Here is a 13,677-nt window from a genome sequence, read left to right on the forward strand (position 1 = left end):
AGCCAATCACGTTCTTGAAACCATTTTCAGTTCATCATAAACTGAAAATGGTAACACGATCGTGATTGGCTGGCGCATTTGACGCTCCGAAACCCGGAAATCAATGGACTTTGCTCACGTAGCGATAGATTCTACAAACTCACGAACACCATGTAATATCGACGCTACTTCGTAAGATTTTGACGGAATAGCCAGAAGTAATAAAAATTTGCTTCATGGTGCGGTATCGGTGAGAAAACAGATCGTCTGAGAATTCCTTTTATAATTCATATGAAATACAGAAAAGTGGAATTCTAGGTCGATTTTGGTACGAGGTAACAGAGTATTGCAGACTTGTTTCGATGGAATACTGCGTGGGGCACAGGAGGCTTGCAATGCGCATGCTTACTATATTTTCATTCATAAATTGGCATGCATCGCATTGGCTTGATGACGTCACCTATGGGGTTTTTCCACCAGTCATATTTCGAGCGACATGATTTTCGGGTACCCGGGTACCCGCCCGAAAATTACCACGGGTTCCCGAAAAGAAAAAAACCAGAAAGTCCCAGGCCTAGTTTAGGCAGTGGAGGTTGTTGCTATTCATAGTGTTGCCAGAAACATTGCCTGTACATTTACTGCAGCAGCAAATGTGTTGCTGCAATCCCCACCTAGATTATAGGCTAGACTAAATGAGATTGAATTTCAATTTATCCCATTCTCACTAAAAAGTAAAATTTACAAATCCATGCACACTGAAGCTGTGTGCAAATGCATTCTTGACATGTTTTCATTTAATTTCTCATATTTTCTCAAACTGGAAGACACAATTAGTTTAAAGTGCTCTTATTGTGAGAGAGAGAGAGAAAAAAACACATGTTGCTTTTGCCAGCATGTCTCTTTTGTGTCAGAAATAGTCACTGCCATGGGGAATTCCAAGTCTGAATGGTGCAATACTACAATGTCATACTTGATTGCAATAAAGCTCTGATATCAGTCCTACATGCATCTATGAAACTGTCAAGTTTGTTTGCCAAAAAAAAAATCCCCGACATGAATCGAACATAGAAAGTGCTAATTGGTTATTGGTTTATTAATGATCATTAAACTCAACAGATGGTACCAAATTGTTTTTTAAAATGTCTTGGAAGAATAGACATTCTGCAGACCTTGTAATAAGATCTCTGTACAGTTGTATGAACAATGAAACATATATTTTGTTTCCTCATTCTCACCCTACAAATATACACTATATGCCTATTTAAATTTTAATACTTCAGCGTGTCAATTACATGTACATCTGTATGTAACCTAAATTTCATGGATTTGAAATAAGTGCAGATCAGCTATGGTAAATGACCAGCCAGACAGTAGATTCAGATTTAGACCTTTACAGGATTGACTTTAAATCCAAGATATCTTAATAAAAAATATCAAATCATTTGGGTCTAGGATAAATCTTTATAAGATTAAATAGAGTTCGACTGGAAAAGCACAACAAATCTTGATTAGATTTAAAATCTCGAGCTTGTTTTCCTATTCAAAGATATTTTATTGCACATATGTTTTTATAGAGACCCAAAATTGATAATTTTGTCAGTCTGTTCACTTACATTTTCAAAAGACAGGAAATTCACTTTGCACTCGCATATACATAAATTATCCATTTCATAAACAATTACACACTGTAATTCATTGATTTGTGATGGACAGACATAATCCAAAAGCAAGACCCCTGGGACACATGAATTACACAGCCAAACACAGAACAAACAGAATTCAAGCAAACATGTGTACATGAGATATTCAAGGGGCAATAAGAGGTTCCAGAGGGGTGTTTCCATAGGCTGACAAGAGGAGGTATTTACAGAAGAGCTTTGCAAACAACAAACTCAATCATCACATACTACTGTGTAGGCCTATATTGGAAAATTAATCGTCATGACTGTAGTAAAAACAAAAATAATGCCCATTTACCAAATTATATAACAATGGCCACTTCATCTTACAATGCACCACTCCTGGCTGACTTCCTAAGTTCGACTTTAACATCTCACACCCAGATTGGTATGCAAGAGGGGGTACACTAAAGTTCTAATATTGGATTTGGGGCAATAAGTGAAGACTTCAAAGCATGAATGTATTATGTTGTATTCAATATCAGTACCCTCCCTGACATTTGGAGGGATTCATTGATCTTAAGGGGGAAGCCCGCCTATCTATCACTCAGAAATGGTAGGGGAAAAGACTGCATTTGATAGATTTCAGCATCCACTTTCTGTCAAGACAGAAACATATCCCTATATATAGTATAAGAGGAAAGTAACCTCGAGTTATAATGCAAAGAGGTGGCAACCGAAGCTAACAATGATCCCTTTCAGTAAATTCTTCCACTTCTGGTCCACTCCAAGACAAATGCTTTCAGCAAAACACAGTCAGTCCTTCACGTTTATAATTTCGTGGTGCTCCATAAATCGCTCTCCTTATTTTTTCGAGGAGCTCAAATTAATTCAATACAATACATGTTTAAGATAAATTGTAGATTTTTCTTAAAATTGTAAATGCAATAGCTGTGTTCATATTAATTAATCTGTGGTGAAACTAGGCTCCTGCTTAAAAAACATTGCAAAAAATTACAAAAAATACTGTACAAAAAAATTGCTAAAATTTCATATTTTACATCTTTAAATCCATGAAATGGCCATCTTATTTTCCATGTTTCCTTGAAATTATTTTGACTTAAATGAAAACTATCAGTAAAATTAAGAATATTCACCTCTTTCTTTACTCTGAATGATGTTGCAATCAGTAAATATTGTAGTCCCACATGTAGACTTCTATGGTGTTGAAACATTAACTGAAAACGATCGTGAGGAATTATGGAAAATAGATGCCTATTTCATGAATATAAAGATGTTAAATTTCAGCAACTTTTTGTGGAGGTTTTTTTTTAGGAGCGCAATATTTTGTTCTTATTTTTTTTAGGAGCGCCGACGCGATCGCGCTCCTCAAAAATGAAGGTCTACATAGTCATAGTAGACTGCGCACTATATCGAGGACCATTTCAGAAGTAAAATCATACAAAACTGAAAGGGAGACAATTATGGGGGGTAACTGCACATGCCATTTTCTGGTACTCAGACAGCTAACTAAAGCAGAGGACAAATAGGTTTTGCTCATCTAATGACCTTTGACCTTGCGATGTATCTATCACAAATTTAGCGCTGATGCCTTTCAGTAATTCTCTGATTTGCACATTGCGCTCCTCAAAGCAGCTCTAATTTAGCATGGTCTGATTTGTCCATACCAATTAAGATACTAACTTATGACACTGCAAAGAATTTGGCCCTGATTTAGCTCTGATTATAAACTTTAAGCATTTTTTTTAAATCCAGCATGGCGCTTCACAGAGCAGTGCCAATACAACACTGACTGTTTTGGTGCTGAATTTCAATTTCGCCCAGACTGGTGATTTACTGAAAGGGGTATTAAAGTAATTTGGTAGTTAGTAAAAGGCAAATAAGATCCTGCCCCCTGGCCCCTAGCTCCACCTACTCTGCTAAGCACCTATCTAAATCTCTGTATTGAATGGAGAAAGATCTATCTGTTTGCACACACTGTCTTCACTATAATAGTACCAAGTTGTTTGTTTTGGTATTTACTTTACATATCTTGGATGCTATTCATGCTAAGCAAGGCACTAGTGTGTTTTCCCCAGTATGCAATAAAACAATGAGTATTCCATCAAATGGATGGGCTTGGTTGAGAGATACATGTACATATAGATATTTCATGCATGATATTTGAATCTTGATTTTTCTTTCAAAATATCTACATGTAAGCAATGATGTGCTTATTCATATCATGAGCTGTTATTTTTGTTATCTCATTTATAATTATCATTATACACATACATGTAGGTACCTTTACAAGTCTACTTCAAACAAACAGAATTTGAACTCTATGACCACTTCCTCTTCCCCCCCCCCCTCCATTTTCTTTTATTCTAACTACCACATCATTATTGATTGGAAACCTGTGAAATCAATACATGAATCTTGTAATATGTCTGACTCTGTCCCAATATACAGAGTAAATATAAATTAATAAAGAATGCATATAATAGAATAACAAATGAGCAATCAAAATAAATTATTTAGGAATAGGAATGGCTTTGACAACCAATGGTCACATAAGCATAAAGCAAGAACCCCCCCCCCCCTCCCCTCACCACCAAATTCTTGAATAACCCAGTAGTCAAGTTGGATTGGGACTGATCTGCAGTCAGGTTTATAGTTGACTAAGATTAGGGGTCAGTCTGAAGTTAATTTGAGTCATTTTGAATTTGTCTGAGATATTATTCTACAGCTTAGTATGAGAATAATAATCACAGTAAACAAACAGGTTGCCATATGACACGAGCAAGGAAGTTCTACTACTACGTACATGCTGCCAGCATGTTCTATTTTTGCCTCGCATTTCTAATCAAGTACTACAAATTACAGAACAAAATGACAGGTGACAAAAGCAGGGAAATCACAGCACAACCAACATTTACATGTGCAGAGTAAAAAAAGATATATCATGGCTATGATGGCAATCAAAATATGCTGAAATTTCTAACTGAAGCAAAACTTAAATAACACTCACAAAAAAAAGAAGTTTGGAATCAATGATTGCAAGAGATAAAAAAAATGTGAATGTATAAAATATCACACAAAAATATATCAAAAAGCAAAAATCATGAAGACAAAGCATGACCATTCTTCTTTTTTTTTATAATAATGCAATGAAAAATCATCATACTACCAATTGTGAAGCATACAGAAATACAGGAAAATATATTAAGGCAAAGGCTCAGACCATCTGAATGGAGGGGGGGGGGAGGAGCTCTGGTGATTTTTTTGTTGGACAGAATTCAAGACACAGGAATACAGACAGCCGGTGCATGCTGAATTCAGTACACAGAGTGCGGCAGGGGCTCAGGGCACCAGATGAATTTGGACATCAAGACTGAGTATGTACGACACAGGGGATTACGTTGGCAGGATGTTTAAAGATACATGTTTTAAATGACCACTTACCTTATTGCTGAAGGAGTCTCATCTGAGAGGCGATAATCCATGATAGAAAAGAAACAAACATGACCATGGTCAGATAAGGGAATCAAACATTGCACACAATCAATCAACAAGGGGCTTTTATATTGCTCTAAGTGAGGAACACTGTGGTATATATATATCCACATCAAGGGGCCCCTCTACTTTTGCGCTTCTGTCAATCGACCCTGCGCATATAAGTCTGCACCGGCGCGACACACACAAAGTGTGTGTGAGCCGACATGGATAAAAGAACCGCTGTCATGTACAAAGAGGGGTCTGTGTATGCCTCTCTAATGTGTGTGGGTTTGTGTATTGGATTCTATGTACAGAGGTAGAGCTCTGTGCACACGCATCCACACACACACAAAAAAAAACGCCTGTAGAGAGCTCACTTTTCATGGCAGAACAAGAACTCACAAATCCGACAACTGTACATGCTCATTGCTCTTTTGGGCATGCGCTGCCGTCAAAAGAGGTTGACCAATAAGGTTCAGGCACTTACTGAAGTCTATTTCTTTTTCTCCTTGAAGCACTCAAGAAGAGAGGAAAAAAAAAGAATGAGGGAAAAGTGGAGAGAGAGAGAGGCACTTTAATCTTCTGTTGTCTGATGCCAGGTCTTCGGGTAGAAACCAGACAAGGATAGCAACTGGTAGGATTGACCTGGGAACTAATATATCATATATTCCATAAAACAGTACACAAGAAATAGAAACCTAAGTTGCCGGTTAAGATGCCTTTGCCAGCGCAACACTACACTTGCATATTTCATGTCTGTATCATTATCTCTTGGATAATAAAAAAATGCAAACACACAGAGTGAGATGGATTCGCATAATTTGCACACAGTAAAAATCTACGCTTAATAGCCACAGTAAGATTTTAAATTCATGTATATTGCACACTCAACTGTTATAATTTCTTAAACAATATTTCAGAATACAATATGAAAATATAACAGAATAGAATTTAAAAAAAACACTGTATTTTATAAGTATGTAATAAAACTACTTTTTTATCTATGTATTAACTACATGTAGATGTACACAAGCTCCTAAAAAGTTATTAGTTTTTTTATCTCTCTCAAAGAAAAAACAGGTTTGCTGGTAGCATCAGGGGTGGTTAATCAGAGATTGAGTAAGAGGAGAAGAGCGCACCATGCTATCGCTGCTGCTGGTGCTGACGTTCAGATCTATTATCATCAGGGTTTGGGTCTATGATGTTCAGTCAAAATCAAGACAAGCCTGCATGGAGCTTGTTACAGGTCAGTCTCAAAATCCTTCCTGGCAGCCCAACAGAGAGCAATTTCACTCGCAATCAACACTGAGTTAACAAGGGCAAAAAAATACAATTTGTTTTCACACTTGAACTTTTCATGTGCACAAGCATGCAGTGAGTATGCATGTCTAGGCCTACATGTAATTGTGTGAATGTCAGAGGTGAACAAGAAAAATGGTTCCATATGAAGATTAAAAATGACATTAATTTTCCACTGAAGTTTGTGTGTCCTTCTATTGCCACAACTCCTATAACAACATCTATGAAATTCATATTTTTTGTGACAAACCATAAATTCAGACAAAACGTCAAGATCCAAAAGAAGTTTAAAAACAGAAATTCGAATTTGAGTACTGGTATTCATTTTATTTATTCCATAATAGGTCCATGATCTATCTGAACTTAGAAGTCATGAAGGTCCAATCATCCTTAGGCTTTGCCTTTCAATGAAATGCCACACAGAGATTATATCGGCCAGTGACATTGACAGAGAGATATCAAGAGGGTCTGAGTGAACAGAACTAAAATTCTGGCAGAGACAGAAACGCATGAATTATTCATGAAATGCAAATGAGATAGCTTTTGATTAAATAACAAACCAAAATCTGCAGGTCTGTTTCACTCTTTGTCCTTGCATGTAGGAGAAATCCAGTTTTCAAATGAATTTAGTTAAACCATGGTTGTGTTCAATTTTTAGTCAGTAATAAAAATAGATGTCTTTTGAAACCCAAACCTATAATAAGAAAAAGGGACGCGATTAGAAAACTTATCCTGTAGAGATACAGACATTGAAAGTTGATTGAATGCAATAGAGTTTTTAATCATGATTTTATGAACAGTCCTTCTTTCGGTTCGGACATAAATTGCACGCACACACATACTGTACATGTACACACCAAGGTTGACCTTTACTTCCCAGTTCAAACTCACTGGTCTGCGATGTGGTGGGTGGGCTTTAAAAAAAAATGATCTCCAAAAATGACCATGTTTTGTTTGTTGTATTTTTATGTGATTTTTGTTCATGATTACAGCCTAATGAATAGGATTAAACACAATAGTCATACAATCGGCTTCATACAAAAAAAAATATCTTGGATGAAAGGCCATGTCTAAAGCCTACCAAAGACAAGGAACTAAGGCAGAGAGGCACAACTGTTATACTGCTCAACACATAATCATGCACTAACTTCATTACAAGAGAGATAATTATTTTGGGCCACAGTTTGTTTACTGTAAGTCAGAGCTTTGAAATCGATCGCACAGAACACAGCTGATATTATTACCCTGCACACTCTCCCACCAGTCTGTTATGATCATTTAAATTCATTACACAGTTCTTCTTCATTACTCTCACAGGGCATCTCTTCTTCAAGGGGTTGTTCAGTAAAGTTATTTATATGGACAGCACACACCAAACCAGATCCTTACAGTACGATTTGAAATAATGATCATTAAAATGATATTTTTTCTTCTCATTCACATAGATCTGCAACACTCTCATTAAAAATATCTACCTATTAAACTTTGGCTTCTGTTCTTTATTTAGTTACCAGACAATACTATTATAAAGAAAACTCATCCCCATAAAACAACATTACTGTACATTATTAAAACACACTGACTCAAGGACATTGGCAGAGAACTGAAACACCTTCTTGGTGTACATGTAGAATACACATTTTTTGTACATTTTTTTACTATTTCCCTGCTGGGGAAGGGTTTGGTATATCCTCCAATTGCAAATTCAACAATTTGAGAAAATGTTGGGACTCCAGTCATTTGCAAAAGATCCTGTACGCGAAAAATAACAGCATATACAGCAGTTACTTTGTGAGGAATTAAAAGGTTTGAATGTCTGAATTAATCAAAAAGACAATTCTGAGGAAGCCATACATGGAATCTTTTTACTCTTCAGAAAGATAGGCCTACACCCACATGGATGACCAGTCTTTTTGTTTTCATTTTGGTACAAGGAAATGTTTAGCCTATCCCATTTCAACTGTTCTTTCAAGAGCCAAAATACAAATGTACTAAATAGTTTAAACAGATAAACTTGTAATGGCATTGAGCTTGCTTTGCTGTCCTACTTTCGATAGTCTCAATTACTTTCCACTTTCTTTTATAAAACCTATCGGGACACAAAAATAAGTTTGTTGGGGAAACAAATCTCAAGAACACGACAATAAGTTCAGAGTAGGGGCTCTTGAAATCTATACCAAAGGTCCAATACAAGAATGGGATCTTGAATACGACTAGCCTTGGGACAAGACCTGGTGTCTGATAAGTGACCAAAAAGAGGTTCATTGTGAAAACTTGATTGAAAGACATCAGCAATGAGCCTCCTATTACTAAGTCAAATGCATGCAAAGAAAACACATTATCTCACACATTATCTCACTGACTTTGACGAAGAAGCGTGTGTCCTCTGTGCATCATCTGACCAATGATGTGATGTGTTATACACTGCACATTTCCATTTCCAATTCTTAGTTAAAATTTCCCTGGTAAACGTGTAAATCATTCGTGTCAATTAGGTCTGCAACATGGAGGAAAGTATCAGTTACATGACCTCACCATTGCCAATGTGGAATGGTAAAAAAAAACCCTGACATACAGGTATTGGTATTCTACTAAATATTTCATGTTTTTCTATCTCTGCCAGGATTCAACTTGGAACTGAAATTTCTCCATCACTGGCTTGGTCTCATCATGGACCTACAACTCTGACAGAGAGTACTAGGAGTAGGTCCATGGTCTCGTCCAAGTTGCTGTGCGATGTAAAAATACAAGTCAGGCGGCCTTGTAAAAAGGCAATGTTTCTACAGGAATGGGCATCCAGGGTATGGGATGTAAGTATATAAATATCTGATAGGATGTTGGTGTGTTTACAGGGGGCTTTTGAGAGTAGTGGAAGCAGAGGAAGTCAGACATGCGTCACATCCTCTGACCCCAGGATGGTTGGAGAGCGCTCTCTTCCCTCTTCTCAATGGAAAAGAATGGTTTAAATAAAAACATTAACAAAATTTCAAAAAACTAATCATAAATCTGTTATTCTTTATATGGATTTTAACATGTTTTATAATTTTTCTGCTTTCATTAAAACAAACTTGCTGTACATGTAAGGGTGGACTTCCCCCTTAGTTTTTAATAAATGTCTCTCTATTACATACAGGTATGCCCCTCAACCGTTTTTCCCCTTTTAATTTGCCTCCCCACTCCCTCTTACTCGCTTTCTCTCTCTCTCTCTTACTTGTGGAAGAAACAATTCAATACTGATCTACAAGTTCATAAAGAACTATGTTCAATGGCCATGAAAGCAAAGGTACTCAGACTTGAATAATGATCATCCAGTCATGCATACTTGGAGGTAATTATAATCAAATAATATTATAACGATATATGGATTGCTGCATGCAGAGTGCTTGACAAATAATATCTACATGTGTAGTGTAAGCAAAAATAGTTTGGTATGTATGTAATATAAGGTTCATAAGATACATGTTGTATTTATTGTCCAAATAAATAAATGGAAATTTGCATTTTTACATGGTATTGAACATAAATTTATAACATAGCATTAAAAAAATGAACATATTTACAGAAAATCAAACAATCACATATGTACATGTATAGACAATTATGATATACGAATATACACATGCATAGCACTTGAAACAATTAGTGATATTGACATTAAAGTTAGGATTGAAATGGAAATTGGAACTGAAAGTAAGATATCGGATATAAAAATGATATTGATATTAGAATTAAAATTAAAATCAGTACTATAAATCTTCACAGCATTGTCAACTTGTAATTGTTATTTACATATTATCTATATTCAGGGTGACCAGATTTCACAAAATGAAATACGGGACAATCGACAAAAAAGATCAACAAAGAAGGTTACACACACAGTGTTACACCTGTGAAAAATTATTATGAATTGGAAGGGAGGGTGAACGAAAGAATGAAGGAGAGAAAGAAAAGACGAAAGAAAAAAGATAAATTGAGAAGAAAGAAAGAAAGAAAAAATGAAGGGGAAAATAAAAAAAAAAGAATAAAAGAAAGAATAAAACGATGAAGTTTCTGTCATTCTTTGAATGGAATACCGAAAGAAAGAAAAAGAAAGGAATGGAAGAAGAATACATGTGTGAAAGACAAAATAAAGGCAAAAATGTTTCCTTCATTCTTTGAAAGAAAGAAACAAACAATTAAGAAAGAATGAAAACAGTAAGTGAGGAGGGAAGGAATTAAGGGAGGGAGGAAGAGAAAGAATAAGGGAAAGAATTAGAAGTGAAAATAAAATAAAGAATGAAAGGAGGAAAGAGAGGGAGAAAGAATGAAGTGAGGAATGAAAACATAATGGAAGAAGAAGAGAAAGAATTAAAAGAAAAAGGAGAGGAAGGGAGGGGGAGAAAAAAGTTTAAAGAAAGAAAGAATGAAGGAAATAAAAAAGGAAATTTGATAAAGACAGGTAAGAAAAAGGAGAAAAGAAAGAAAAATGAACAGAGAGAGAAAGGATCAGGAAAGAAAGATAGATGGAATAAAAACGGGCAAGCAGGAAGGGTAGATGGATGAAGAAAGAAGGATAGAAAAGTAAGAAAGAGGAAAAAAGTTCAGACTTCAAGCAAACAATAAAATCCAATCATCTAACAAAAATTCATAATGATATTTGGTGTTTTTCAAATATGTTTTTAAAACTTAAAAAAAAAGTTTTAGAAATGAATAAAATTTCAAAGTGATTTTCTTTTTATTTAAAAATTAGATGAAGCATCGCGGTATCATAACACAACAAGACTCAAAACGAAGGCTTAAACAACTAGATCTATAAACTCAAGAACTTGTTCCTCCGATCACATCTCCAAATCAGTAATCTGAGAACCCAAAATATCATTATACAAATTTTGTACATTTTTTGTGATTATTTTCGCATGTTTGATGGAGAGAATCTGCTCCGATGCTACATGCTTAGCTATAGTAGCCTGCCACACAATGGCAGGAGGCCAGTTCGTTTGCGATGTATTGGGGTTAGCAAGAAAATCACCGCAAAACTTGCATAAGTTTATTCATCAATTTCATTGTTGTCTCTGCTTCTTCATATGTTGGTTATTTGGATGAAAATTCGTCACTTTTAAATACATTTTGTTCAATATTCTGAAATACGGGACAAATAGGCGTCCCGGGAAGGGTTTGTCGGGACGCCGGGACAAAGAAGCAAAATACGGGACAATCCCGGGAAATACGGGACGTCTGGTCACCCTGTCTATATTTTCAATATTGTTGTTGTTTCAAAGAATTATCATATTCAGTCGCATAATTATCTTACATTTCTCATTCATGGACTTTATAATTATATTGACTATTCAAGCCGTTAATCATTAAAAAAAAAAAAATTGTACTTTATTGTTCAGTGTATGTATACCATTACCCCCATGACTACCGTTTACCTGATTTGAACATCGTCTGCATCAACTACGTAACAAGGTAAAATTAGATTATTATGCATAACATTATTCTAACATAATCCCTTCCTTATTCAGCAATCGGATTGAGATTGGCATTGAATGAGTCTAAGAACATATTTATTCCACAACGTGCTGACCATAATCTTTTACCAGATATATGCAACATATACTGGTAAACAAATAAATTTAAAAAATAATAAGAATATTTTTCTTTATAAATGAATATTAAATAAAATAAAATGAAAAGGGAAATGACCAGAATTTAGATATTAAGTGGCATACATGATATAAAAGCTGCCAAAGTTTCATATTTCATTTAAGATCTGCATTTGAATTCCTTCATAATTCTAATTTTCTTCAAATTAGGCTTTATAATCTAGGGACAGTGATTTTCCGTTTCTAAAAATTGCCTTTTCCGTTTCAGAAAATCTCAAATTCTGATTCAGCATGTCTGGAAACGGAAATTTCGTTTCCCCATAGACTTTGTGTACAAGAAAAATTGACAATACCGTTTACATAGAAAACCAATACGCAACGAGTAGCGATGTCAAAATGCTAGCGCTGCTCAAAATTTGCATCTACCGATGTACTAACATCGCTTTAAAATCCATTTTAATCGAAGAGATTCGAGCTAAAATAAAAATTAGGAAAACATAATCAACATTAATATATTCTCACCTTTCATATTATTAGCATTATTTTATTGTTAAATGGGATTTTATCGCTGATTTGGGGACTTTTCGGACATCGTTTTGAGCAGTCGACGACTTCCAATATCAGCCATTTTGGATTTGATGAATCACCGTGATCATTATATTATGACTGAAAGCAGAGGGCAGCAACACACGGCCGGATACTGCCTTCTATGCGGACGTAAGTGTAAACTAATTTGGATACGATCGAGTGATGGAGAGGCTCGAGTGTAGTTACGATGTGTTGATTGTCACGATTGTTGTTGCAAAGTGAGATCGTGTTTTTTCAGTTGATATTAGTATTTTGTTGAGGATTTGGGATTAATTTCTGTTGCTTTTTTGTGCATTTTGTCGAGAAAAAAACGTGTTTTCCATGATTTTCCGTTTGAAAAGCCACTTTCCGTTTCAAACAGCCGATTCCGTGAATTCCGTCCGTTTTCCGCGATCGCGGAAAATCACTGTCCCTAATAATCACAGACCAAGTTATGATGAGAACTTGCTGGGTCCTACATGTACACATACCTACATGGAACAAGTTACAAATTCTGTGGTTTGAGTTTCAAGTCCTCACATACTTTAATTTTTGATGGTGTCGTTAAAGGTCTGTTCCAAACAATAATCAGATCTGATTGATAAATGTCTGTAAAAGCTCAATCACACACAAAAAAAATCATCTTGAAATACAAGCTCACAACTTGAGATGATTTTGTTCATCCGTGGAAAGGTCATACATGCAGAAACATATCAGTTTCCTTGTTAATTTCCATTTATGTTGTACTATAAGTACAATATTACTGGTGTGTTTATCGATGGTAACAAGGGGGCCAAAGTGACAAAAGTTTCAAACTAGCTAACCAATTTCCCTCAATATGAGTGGAAAAAATTGGAAAGGTGGCCTACACACAAGATTTTGGATCATAATGACCATGTTTACATGAAGATCAGCGAGCCGATGCAGACTTGGCTCTCAGATTATCCTGCGTCGCGTTTACAAGCTGCCCCAGCTCGCAGATCACACTCGGCTCGCGGGGCAAACACACAGATCGGTTGATAAATTTTACGCCATTAAACGCACGCTAATTGCCGAGACAGATTTGACTTTGCGTTTACACATAGAAAAATTGCCGTGTGTGCACCGCGAGCCGGGGCAGCGTGTAAACA

This window comes from Lytechinus variegatus, chromosome 10, assembly GCF_018143015.1.
Source record: "Lytechinus variegatus isolate NC3 chromosome 10, Lvar_3.0, whole genome shotgun sequence".
Lineage (NCBI taxonomy): Eukaryota > Metazoa > Echinodermata > Echinoidea > Temnopleuroida > Toxopneustidae > Lytechinus > Lytechinus variegatus.